Source organism: Apis laboriosa, unplaced genomic scaffold (genome assembly GCF_014066325.1).
Source record: "Apis laboriosa isolate Shangri-la unplaced genomic scaffold, ASM1406632v1 scaffold105_cov147, whole genome shotgun sequence".
Classification (NCBI taxonomy): domain Eukaryota; kingdom Metazoa; phylum Arthropoda; class Insecta; order Hymenoptera; family Apidae; genus Apis; species Apis laboriosa.
In genome coordinates this window covers 642729-655745 of record NW_025220714.1, presented here as the reverse complement: position 1 = coordinate 655745, position 13017 = coordinate 642729, and the positions used below count along the sequence as shown (strand labels likewise).

At 34.0% G+C, this 13017-nt stretch overlaps 1 protein-coding gene and 1 long non-coding RNA gene across 4 annotated transcripts in view; one reads left to right on the top strand and one right to left on the bottom strand.

The window, feature by feature from the left end:
• Positions 1 to 13017, top strand: part of LOC122720153 (wiskott-Aldrich syndrome protein family member 3) — a 42058-nt gene that overhangs the window by 7116 nt on the left and 21925 nt on the right. The window lies entirely within an intron of this gene.
• LOC122720182 lies at positions 8097 to 9958 on the bottom strand. Its single transcript, XR_006347726.1, has 4 exons — positions 9816 to 9958; positions 9417 to 9528; positions 8963 to 9345; positions 8097 to 8538 (listed from the first exon to the last, which is right to left on the bottom strand). It is a non-coding gene; the product is annotated as an uncharacterized LOC122720182 (long non-coding RNA).

Below are 13017 nucleotides of genomic sequence, written 5' to 3'. Positions count from 1 at the left end.
TGTTTTTATTCGATCGAGAAATATTCGATTTGTTTCGTGAATAAATATTATTTTACAGCTGGCAACGTGGGAACGTATTTCTATTAAATAGAGCAGAAACGTTGATCTATTAGTCAGAGACCGAGTCAATTTCCTTAAAGTGTAAAGTGTACTTTGTGATAAAACGCATTTTTAAGTTGTAATGCAGTTAAATACTTGCGAAATATATAGAGCGGCAGGTAGATTGTGAATTGGTTTTAGGAAAGATATTTTTTATTACGTAATAATTTTATTCTGATTTTTTTTTTAAATATATATATATATTATTTGATCGTCGTTGCAGAATTGGAAGAATCGAGGTTGAGAGAGGGGAAGAGAAACGGGAGCGAAATGAATCTATGGAATAAAATGATCCGTTTACTTGGCGTCATTTCTCGAAAGTGAAAAGTGGTAGTAAATTGCTCGTCACTTTGCAAGCCTTGTCCGAGTGGCATTGAAACCAATTTTGATATCAAGGCAAATGCCTCACGGCATGGAATAAAATTGCTCCTCGATTTCTCTTTACGAGCTGGCATTACACGATTACTCGTCGTTAGTTATCGCGGATAGATAGTTGATCAGAGATTTTGCATAATGAACATCAATCTTCCTTTCGACCGCCTAATTTCGTTATCTTCGTTTATAAGAGAAAGTAAAGTAGTTCGTACACGTTTCTCCTATGAAGAGATTGTTTTCAGAACTTTCGAATATCACTTTCTGATTTTTTTTTTCACCGAATAAAATAATTCTAGTCGAAGTTGGAACAATAGGTTAGGTTAAATTAGTTAATCGATTAATCCAATTTTCGAATATTATTTTCTGACTTTTTTATCGAAGAAAATAAATTCTAATTGAAGTTCGATCGATAAATTTATTTAAGCTCTCTTTAGGTATTCTAAAATTAACGAACGTATACCGACATGATGACACTTTTACAAGTACCGAAGCTATAACCGATAAAGGTTAAGTTCGAGCTAATTTACTACTCGATAATATATTCTCATCACTTATATATACGAAGCACGTATCACATTTTTAAAATCGCGTAACGAAATAAATATCAGTTGCCAGAAAATTTCCGCGTCGAACACGTTTGAACGATGGAGAGATGGCTCGTTACAAAGATCTGATTATCCACGTGCACATTGCATGGGCCGACGTTCCGTTAATCTGCGCCCATGTAATCGTTGCGAACGCAGCTGCGGTCGAAGCGCGCAGGCGATGAAAAGTATCCGTTTATAAGAAAAAGAGCCGAGAGCGATTCGTGACACGTATAGCAGCGATGTTTGCGCATTCAATTTTATTGGCACTCGACGTGCCGCAAGCCGTAAGTGCTCCACGTTAATTATACGCAAGAACGATTAATTTAGATGGTGTCGTGTCATTGCCGTTGCTATCGCTGATTCGTGCTTACGTTGCGAAGTGGCGTAAATGATTGGTCGACGTACAGGGTTGAAGTCGATGGTCGCGCTATCTAGGTGAAGAAATTCGATAACACGTGGCTATACTCTTTTAACACTTTAGATGTTTATTCGTCGTGAAATATGTGGTATTTCTTTGTTTAATATATGAGACGTGTAGAAAAAAAATTAGCTTTAAAGTAAAATTTAGATGAAACGAAAAATGTATTCGTAATTTTAATATATTTTATAATTTTTTAAAATAATATTTTTTAATATAAAATAATTTTTATATCGTATTTTATAAATTATATTAAAAAATTAAAATTTACTCTGTTTTCGTTGAATATATTCGTGTGTTTAAAAACACAACGAGTTTAGAATACTTAAAGAATGATGACGATACTTTTTAATTAATCATGACCGTTCTATGTAGTAGTTGGTCGAAGGTTGTCTGTTTTCGCGATTGGTTTCGTTCCGATAAAAGAAATTAGATGTTAAATTAGTTTGAAATTTCTTTTAATAATTTAAAGTAACTTTTTTCTCTTATAATTATTTTATTTATTCGAAGATAGAAAGTAAGTTTACGACTTCTCAGAGAATTTTTACACCATTTTCCTGATCTATATTAAATTCTCGTTTTGATCATTGATAACAAGATATTACATTTTACAAATAACCAAAGATTTATTTTGATATTATGAACGCTCAACTTAAATACATAAACGTTATACGCCACTTAACGGTACAAGTACAGATAATACGTCTATTAACCGCACGCTTAACAAGTCTGATTTACAACATTATTGGCCACAAATTACTTTTCAAAGTTTATTACCCGTTTCGTATCTAATCGAATAATACACTACAATTGTGCTTATCAATTATAACATATTTTAATCAAATAATTTCAACCAAACCTTTAAAAATTTACAAAATCTATTTGAGAAACGCAAAAAAAAAAAAAAAAAGAAAACAGCATAATGACTCGTCGATAAACGAATTTCGTTTATCCGATATTAAAAAAACATGCGTTAAGCGAACACGAAGAATAAAAATAACTCGAGAATTCGGTGGCTTTCTCCTCGATTGAAAGTCCCCGGTTACCTACCTCTTCGTTATTGCCAATGGCCTGAATCGTATTCATCGATTCCTCCTTGCGTATCCTGCGTGGCTAACATGTTACCGATCGCCGCACTGACATCAACTCCCGTAATATGAGCCGTACGGTTCGGTGCGATGCAGCTGCGATGCTCGATCGAAGCCAGGCCCATCGTCCATCGTTGCGTGGCACTTTCGCATTGACCTGGCTCGAAGCCAAGTTTTTTTCTTTATACTTCTCTTTCCCTCATAATCGCATCTCGCCGTTTCCAACGTCTTTGCTCGCGTTCTTTCTTTCTTTCTTTATCCTCGTCGTTCCTAGCACTTTTTCGTGCTTCTCGCTAAGAGGAATTCTTCTACGCCGGGATAGTTATTACTTACTTTTCCAATGCTCTTTCGAGATGAGAGACTGCACGAAGACAGAACTTGTTAAGGGGAACTTGGAATTCTTTTTGGATTTATTTTCATTCCCTTTATTCTGCTTTGTCTTTTGCTGCAATAATGGTAACTTGGAATATGTAATTTTTTTTTGTTATTAATGTTATCTTGTTGAGGAAAGAGTTTCGTTTGATATAAATATATTTTTTTATTCATTCTCTATTCTCTCGAGTAGGTAGAGACATAAATAAAAGATTTAAATAATATATCCTTTTATTACTAATCGAATATTGTATTTATCCGTTGTTCAACTTAATTTATTTCAATGTACTCTACTTGATCCTTTCCTGAAAAATCGAATTAGACGAATATAGAATATCAATTTTTTCCGATAAATAATTCGCGAGAAGGAAATTTCAAAAGTAAAAATTTAACAATAACACGGCACACGAAAACGAGTCGGTGAGAAACTTTTGGCCACGAGCAACGAGAGATTCCACGACCGCAAGAAAAACTCTTTCCAATTCGCACTTACAGCGTCTCGCAATACCCTCTCCCCTCATCCCTGCCATGATTTTTCCACGAGAAGTATGGTTCTCTGAAACACTTCCGCGAACGGTGAAGTGACGTAAGTATCCTTCAACAATGCGACCACGAGTGCCATTAAATGCACAAATGCATCTCGAGTTTTTTCCGCATCGCGCGTGTTGATCGTAGATAAGCTCTCCGCGTGGTGAAACGAGAAGAAGGAGGAGGGGAAAAAAAAAAGAAAGAAAGAAAGAAAGAAAAAGAAAAATATACTTTCGAGGATAAATAGATTTGCACGCAGGCGCGAACATCTACGTCGGTAAAAATGGTTTTCGCTTACGAAACGGAATGCTCGCGTCTCCCATTCACGCGACTCGATTAATTACGCTCCTCTTGAATGTCGCGGAGCGTAAAAGCCCGTTTCGAGAGCAGCCATCCTTCTCTGTTTCGGTACATCTGGATATGCAGATTTTGCCTATTCAAAACCTTTGCAAAAACTTTTTTTTTTTTAACTATTGCATCCGTGGCGCATCCGTTTGAACGGTGAATCGTTTCCATTTTCTAATGGCCGAGATTTTCCGCCCGTAATCGCGCCCGATTCGCCGGGCTCGCCTCGTGTGAAGTGGAATTAATGGGGAAAAATAAACGCGCTCGTTGCTTCGACTGATATCTAGATGCAAAAGGAATGTTTGGAGAAAAAAAAGAAGGATTTTACTTTGAACGTAGGATGGAAGAAATAAAGCGGAGAAAAGAAGAGAAACGGTCCCCACTCGTTGAATATTATCGTTGATGTTTAGAGTACGTAAAGAAGAAAATCTGGATTTTATCTCGAATGTTCCGTTTTGATATTCGTGGATGGAAGAAAAAAGAGAGAGAAATGCTCGTTTTTCACTGCTGAATATTATTCGATATTTAGAGTACGTAAAAAAGAAAATCTGGATTTTCTTCACTGTTGAACCGATATTTAGAGTATGCAAACAAGAAAATCTGGATTTTATTTCGAATATTTCGTTTCATGCAATTGAAGAAAGAAAGAGAAAAGTACTCGTTTTCCACTGCTGAATATTATTCGATATTTAGAGTACGTAAAGAAGAAAATCTAAATTTTCTTCACTGCTGAACTGATATTCAGAATATGCAAAGAAGAAAATCGATATTTTATCTCGAATATTTCGTTTCAAGATTCGTGGATGGAAGAAAAAAAAGACAGAAACGCTCATTTTCCACTGCTGAATATTATTCGATATTTAGAGTATGTAAAGAAGAAAATCTAGATTTTCTTCACTGCTGAACCAATATTTAGAGTATATAAAGAAGAAAATCTAAATTTTCTTCATTGCTAAACCGATATTTAAATTATGCAAAGAAGAAAATCTGGATTTTCTTCACTGCTAAACCGATATTTAAAGTATGCAAAGAAGAAAATCTGGATTTTCTTCACTGCTAAATATTGATATTCAGAGTATATAAAGAAGAAAATCTAAATTTTCTTCATTGCTAAATCGATATTTAGAGTATGTAAAGAAGAAAATCTAAATTTTCTTCACTGCTAAATATTGATATTCAGAGTATGTAAAGAAGAAAATCTAAATTTTCTTCATTGCTAAACCGATTATGCAAAGAAGAAAATCTGGATTTTCTTCACTGCTAAACCGATATTTAGAGTATGTAAAGAAGAAAATCTAAATTTTCTTCACTGCTAAATATTGATATTCAGAGTATGTAAAGAAGAAAATCTAAATTTTCTTTATTGCTAAACCGATATTTAAAATATGCAGAGAAGAAAATCTGGATTTTCTTCACTACCAAATCGATATTTAGAGTATGTAAAGAAGAAAATCTAAATTTTCTTCACTGCTGAATATTGATATTCAGAGTATGTAAAGAAGAAAATCTAAATTTTCTTCATTGCTAAACCGATATTTAAAATATGCAAAGAAGAAAATCTGGATTTTCTTCACTGCTAAATATTGATATTCAGAGTATGTAAAGAAGAAAATCTAAATTTTCTTCATTGCTAAACCGATATTTAAATTATGCAAAGAAGAAAATCTGGATTTTCTTCACTACCAAATCGATATTCAGAGTATGCAAAGAAGAAAATCGAATATTTTATCTCGAATATTTCGTTTCGTGAATGGAAGAAAAAAAGAGAAAAGTACTCGTTTTCCACTGCTGAATATTATCCGATACTTAGAATATGCAAAGAAGAAAAATCGAGATTTTATCTCGAACGTTTGGTTTCGTGCAATTGAAGAAAGAAAAGGGGGAAGAGGACGATGAAAAAGTGGATCGAAAGAGAAAAGCGCTCGTTCTTCACTCGTTGAACCGATATTTGGCGTAAAGAAGAAAAAAAATTTTATCCAGAATTTCGTTTCGTGCAACGATTCTACAACGAAAGAAAGCGGATGAAAAAAGGAGAAGCACTCGTTCTTCACTTCTGAATATCCGATATTTAAGAAGAAAATCGGGATTTTATCTCGAATGTTTCGTTTCGTGCAACGATGCTCGTGGAATGGAAGGAAGAAAGCGGAGAGAATGAGAGAAAAGGGAGAAAGAGAAAGAGAAGATTCGAAAAAAATTTTTTTTTCCGTTTTATCGTCTGTGTGGAGAGAAAAACTTCTTCTTCGATTCGATAGGCAGTTGCAAAATGTTCAAATAAATAAGAAGAACGAATTGTTTGCGATGGATATTATTTTTATCAACGGAACAAATGTGCCTCAATGTACTTTCCTGCGTGTGGAACGATGCATTATGGATTTCCAATAGCGCGTAGTTTATCAGCCTTTAACGTAGCCTGTTTTTAACGTTCTATAAATCGCGTAACATGCATATTATTAGGTTAGATAATGTGCGATAAATTATAGTAACAGGATATTGCTCGGTAACAAGATAAAACAACATTTACGATTTTAAAAAAAATATATAAAATATAACGAAATATTGTTTCTTGCGATGCAGAATGCATGATAATTTTATTTATCTCTTTTTTTTTTTAATTAAATTCAGAGATCGAAAAATAAGAGATCGTAAAACAAATTGAATTATCAATTTTCACTAAAACAACATTTATTACGAATTTGAAAAAATATAAAATATAACAAATATTGTTTCTTGCGATGAAGAGCGCATGATAATTTTTACTTAAATTCAGAGATCGAAAAATAAGAGATCGTAAAACGAATTGAATTATCAATTTTCAAAACAATATTTACGAATTTGAAAAAATATAAAATATAACGAAATATTGTTTCTTGCGATGAAAAACGCATGATAATTTTTACTTAAATTCAGAGATCGAAAAATAAGAGATCGTAAAACGAATTAAATTATTAATTTTCACTAAAACAACATTTATTACGAATTTGAAAAAATATAAAATATATTTATTTACGAAATATTGTTTCTTGCGATGAAAAGCGCATAATAATTTTTACTTAAATTCAGAGATCGAAAAATAAGAGATGATTATAGAAACTATTAGATTGTAAAAAAAATTGAATTATCAATTTTCATTAAAGTAACATTTATTTAAAAATTTTATTTATTTATAAATTTAAAAAAATATAAAATATAACGAAATATTGTTTCTTGCGATGAAAAGCGCATGATAATTTTTACTTAAATTCAGAGATCGAAAAATAAGAGATGATTATAGAAACTATTAGATTGTAAAAAAAATTGAATTATCAATTTTCATTAAAGCAACATTTATTAAAAATTTGAAAAAATATAAAATATAACGAAATATTGTTTCTTGCGATGAAAAACACATGATAATTTTTACTTAAATTCAGAGATCGTAAATCGAATTGAATTATCAATTTTCAGAACAATATTTACGAATTTGAAAAAATATAAAATATAACGAAATATTGTTTCTTGCGATGAAAAGCGCATGATAATTTTTACTTAAATTCAAAGATCGAAAAATAAAAGACGACTACGTTATAGAAATTATTCGATCATAAAATTTCATTATCATCTTCTTCTAATACAACATGTCTTCTTCATCCACAATATCTTAGCACGATTGCATAACCAGTAATTCAAACGTTTCCTCCTCTACAGAATCTCCATACCCTACCTACACATAACGCGGCGATGAAGCTAGCCGCATTGTTGGCGAAATTGTGGTTCCTTCCACCCTATATACTCGAATGCCCAGGAGCGCGTTAACCCTTTCTAAACTCATTCACCAAAGGGTGGAAAAAAACGGTTTCGGCACTTTTGTGCATCCTCCCTCGCGTTCAAAGTGAACTTGACTCGTGATTCAACGAGATAACTTAAGAGACATTAACTTTACTCGTCGAGAAAGAATTTAGGATTTAATAATCTGAAAGATTAACGAACGAAATATTCGTGTATTTTTAAAACTTAAATCTTGATTATTGAATCTTTGAAAAAAAACATTTTAATAGAGTTATTTTTGGAAGATCAATTTTAGAAATCGAATCGAAAATGTAAAAAAAAAAAAAAAAATTGGTGTAGAAAATTTTTTGAAATTCGCGTTAAATCAACAGATCCTTAAAAATTAATTTACGAATGTATCGACAATTCGTGAGGTGTCAAAATCTCGTCAAATTATTTAATTACGTTACAATCGTATTTGAATGGAAAAAGAACGTTATTTCGATGGAATCGTGTTTTAAAGAACATGTTTTGCTTGCACGTTTTCGAATGATAACGTATAACGTTAAACTTAAGATTAAAATGAAATGAGGCGAATTATGGTGGAAGTTTATCGCGGCACGTTATTGCATTAATAAACGCTTCAAACCGGTAACCGGCACTTTGTAACGTGTATGCTTCTATGGTTGCACCTTAATCCATGTCTGGGTTATGCCGAAGACCTTCAATCGCAATTAAGCTTTATGGGGAAGGCTGATACACGCATGCAAAGCGTTCGTTTCACCCGGAACTTCACTGCCAGCGTTTCTTGTGCACCATCTTCCATATCGATGCTCTACCAAACGTTTACTTCGATGTTATATATTTGATAGATTTTGCACAAACGAAAACTGGAAAACTTCGAGCGAAAAGAATAATTTCTTGTACGTAATTAACCTCTTGCGTGTGATATTTTTTAAATTGGTGACATTTTTTTAAGTAACTAGAAAAAAAAGAGAAGAATTGTTAGATCTATGATGAATTATTGGATAAATCGTGGGCGATTAAATTTTTCGAATCCGCATGTCCAAACATAACCTCTTAAAGAACATCGACACGACACATACGTGTACGTTATATTTTTTAAATTGGAAAAATTTTCAAGTAATTGGGAAAAAAGAACAAATAAAATAACTATTAGATGCTATTATGTACATACGTATGTATAATAATGATGATCGTTCTTCGAATCCATAATGATTCGTAAATTCGTAACTTAACCTAACCTCTCGAAAGACATCGCGCAGTGTGTATTATTCTTAAACGTACGTACGTAATATTTCTTAAATTAGAAAAAAAAAATTTTAAATAATTGGAAAAGAAAGGAAGACAATGAATAAATAGAAAGAAAAAATTATTAAACAAACCTGTGGGCGATCGTTTTCCGCAACCATGGTCGGCGATGCATCGTTATCGTTATCGGTTGCAACACACGTCCATCCCACGATCTCTCCCGTTTTCGGTATAGAAAGGGAGAGAGGCGTGGCCAACGCACGATAACGCGTCAAGTTTACGCCGCGTTAATTTATCGATAACTGGCGGTGAATCAACAACGATGGATAAAGTCGTCGTTGGACCCGTTCAAGGTGCATTTACAGATGTCGATAAGTGGTCAGACTGGTCGTAGACGCGGTAACATGGGTGGACACCTTGACGTTGATCGAGTTACGTGGAAACGTTTTCCACTTTGCCGTTTCTCCTCTCCTCCCTACTTTGATACAATTAGCTCTTGGTTATACGGAATTGAGATCTAGAAACAAGCGATTACGAGGACTCCTGGAGTTAAAGGTGGATCTCTCGTGCGGAGGGTTAATTTCGTACCAGTTAAAGTGTCGTTGACCTGGCGCTGTTTTGCGCGGAACAAGAGTATCTTTCTATGTGTTTAGGGGGAAGTCTCTCTCTGGGAAGCGTGACATTTGCGTTTCTTTCTTTTCTGAAATATAAATTTATGAATATCTAGAAGGAAAAAACTTGAAATCTAAGGGAATTTAAGAGTTTTGAAAAATCAATTATTAAGTTAAAAGTTAAAAAATAAAAATGTCAAGATGAATTTTAAATTAATGTTTTCGAAATTAATAATTCAAATAATTCGAATTGCAACAATCTCTTTTTAACGCAATTAAAAATTAACGAACAATAATTTTCTGAGAAGAATATTCGACGAGAAATTTGCTCTCGCAAAAAACATTCTAGTTTAAGAAACGCAGAATTGAACCTAACCTAACTCCAACACTTTGTAACCGACCGCAAAGAAAGCGCGCTTAATTCCGGAAAGCACTCGAATATTTCATCTCCAAAACTCTCGAAAAACTCATCAACATCCACCAGAGCTTAACCACACTCAACCCTTTTCCTGAAATGTATCCTTCGTAATTATCACGACTCGCCAATGGCGAGTTTACCGTATTCTCCCGATCGATGGCGCAATAATCGCGATAGTCGCAATAAACGAAGCTGTAAAATAGCTCGAGAACGTTCCAGTAGTCCTTTATTGTTTCTTTTTCTTTTTATTTATTTATTTATTTTTTTCATTATATTAGAATATGGTATATCTCTCCTCTGATAATATTTCATCGACCAAGGATCATCAATGCTGAAAAAAGTAGAGTTGTAATATCAGATCCAAAAAATTAAACAAAATAATATTTTCAAACAATGTTTATTTGTACAGGATAATATATTTAAGGAATATTTTGAAGGTAGATATTAAACTAAGATTGAAAACAAATACGAAAGTACGTAAAAATGTTAAGGCTTATTTATCAAGCTGTGAGCAATTATATTAGGTTAGGTTAGAAAGTTTGTGAAAGGAAACGAAGATAAAGCGAGATAGTTCTATCTTCATCCAACTTATTAAATTAATAAACCTCAATATTCCCGTACATCGACTTATATTTTCTCTTAAAATCAACGTTCCAAAAGTTAGTTCCAAAGTATTCCACGAATATAGGGAGCCCGGTACATAAATATTTCGCTTTATTTCCATTGTTCCACACGAACTTATTCGAAACTTTCAGTCTGACAATCGGCCGCGAATCTCTCGGCGGAAACGAGGATCTGTGAACGTTCGTTCCATCACGGAAACCAAGTCCGGCTCGCGAGAAGATTAAATTTGTCGTGGACTCGTTCCACCGCGTTGACGGTCGGTTGATGGTCGTTGGAAGAGTTTCGCGACCAGTCCCGACAGGCGTGTATCTCCGCGAGGTCGACGTCTCCGCACTCACCATGACGAATGTTACCCGATATCTCGCGCCACTGTCCGCCGGGATTCTTCCCCGTCTTGTCTCCCGCTTTTTCGCAGTACCACTCTCGTTTCGCGTACCTTTCACGGTCCGCGTCTCCTTTTCCGGCACTCGAGCTTTTTAGTCTCCGCCTTTCGCTTTCCGCTTCTTTGCCTCTCTTCTTCTTTGCCTACGTTTGTTCCAAAGTGGAAACGGATGATTCGATTGACGGTTGGTAAGATAGGGATTGGATGGAATAGGGATGTGTTATATTCTATGAAATTATTGAGAATTTGCTATCGCAATTTTTTTGAATCGATAAATCATTATCGATCTTGAGTGAAGTGAATCCATTCGAGAGAAAAATTGTTTAGAGTTAATTCTTAAAAGTAGAATGCGTGTTTTAAGTGGAAAAATAAATGTTTTTGCTCTCGTCTAGAAAAATTTTGAACGAAGATCGATCGAATTGTTATCGATTTGAAAAATTTTGAAGAATAAAAGAGAGTCGCTCTCGTAATATATTCTTTCGCGAGTATATGTCGTTTTTAAATGACAATTGCACGATTAGCTTTTTTATTCATACGATTCATATGAAACTTAAGACCCGACGATTGACAGACAAGAGTACAACAGTAACAATTCGATATCCACGTGTAACGCAATGCTGTAATGCACGTTTCTTACGTCTCGTTCATCTTGTTTAAATGAAACAATTTTATTTTAACTCGATATCACACTCGCTCGATGTTTCTTTTTTTTTTTTTNTTTTTTTTTTTTTTTTTTTTTTTTTTTTCGTTAGATTCAACGTTCGATCTTCTATTTGGACACCGCGCGCACATCACTAAATTGGCGACGACAGCGCTCACATGACAACACGGAAAGGAGAACAGAGTGTTTACTTAAAGCAAACAAGTTAAATATACTTCGTAGACCGTTCGCAGTTTTGTGTTATTTTTCGGAGGAAACCGGTCGATCGAATAATAATTGTGCTCGTATTGGTTACGTGAATTAAAATCTACGTAATTCTATGTGACATTTAAATCTCAAGATTATTATTTTGATAATATTATTAACAGTGGCAGATTTAAATTTACTTACGATTTTAGGGTTAGGATAAATTTTATCCCTTCTCTGATAAAGAAATACACGTATTATGTATTAAACATTCAAATCGGATACAATGTCAGTACCTGTTACGTTATGGGGCTTGGTTTTGTTATCGTTATATCGCTTTGTTCGCGATATTATGTCAACACCAATATAAAGCGAGCGCTTTTATACGCTTGTTATTGTATTGATTATTCGACGTGAAAACATGCAGACAAACATACATACCTTATTCTGAATATCTGCTGAAAATATTTTCTACGTGATATCTTATTGGAACTAATTTCAATATTTTTTTCAAATATCATTAGAATATATATCATTAGAATTTGTAGAAAAATTTTTCAATTAATAAAATGGTATAAACGAAAAATTGGTGTATGCGAAAATTTCGATTTTTAATTTATTTAATAACTTATAACTTGATAAATAAAACTTCGATATTTTTGTATACTATTTTGTGTCCACTTTTCTCTTCTAGATTCGACCTTTCGAGAATATGTCAACATTCTGTGGGCAATAATCTTAATTGGAAAAAAAACTCGGTCTGTTTTTTGGTATAGCGTTACTAGGAACGAGGTCCAACCGCACCAGCTCGGTGAACGAGCTTAGTCACGTTTTTTCTTTTCTTCTTTCGATACGTAACAGCAATGCGCACAGCAAGGTTAACCGAACGGCGATATACACAACCGGTTGTTGACATTCGATTCCACCCGATTAACCGAGCCGATTTGGATAAGGACAGGCAAGTAGCCTATCGTTGGAGTTCGCTGTGAAAACGGCGAGTGTACAAGTGTAAGCCGCAGACCGGAAACGTGCAACGCACAAGATAGATCCGCTTAGCCGGAGGGATTAGTAAAGGTAGACGGAGCACAATCGTAGGGTCAAGTCGGGCCGGCGGACCCTACAACAAACACTCGACCGCCGTCGTCACTTGTCAATTCTCCGTCTGTGTTTTCCGAATCGATCCTTTCTGTTTTCTTTCTTTCTTTCTTTTTCTTTTTTTTTTTTTTTTCATTTATTAAAGAAAAATTGTGATGAATTATTGTAAAATGTATTACATGTCGAAGAATAGGAATAAAAATAAGAATCTG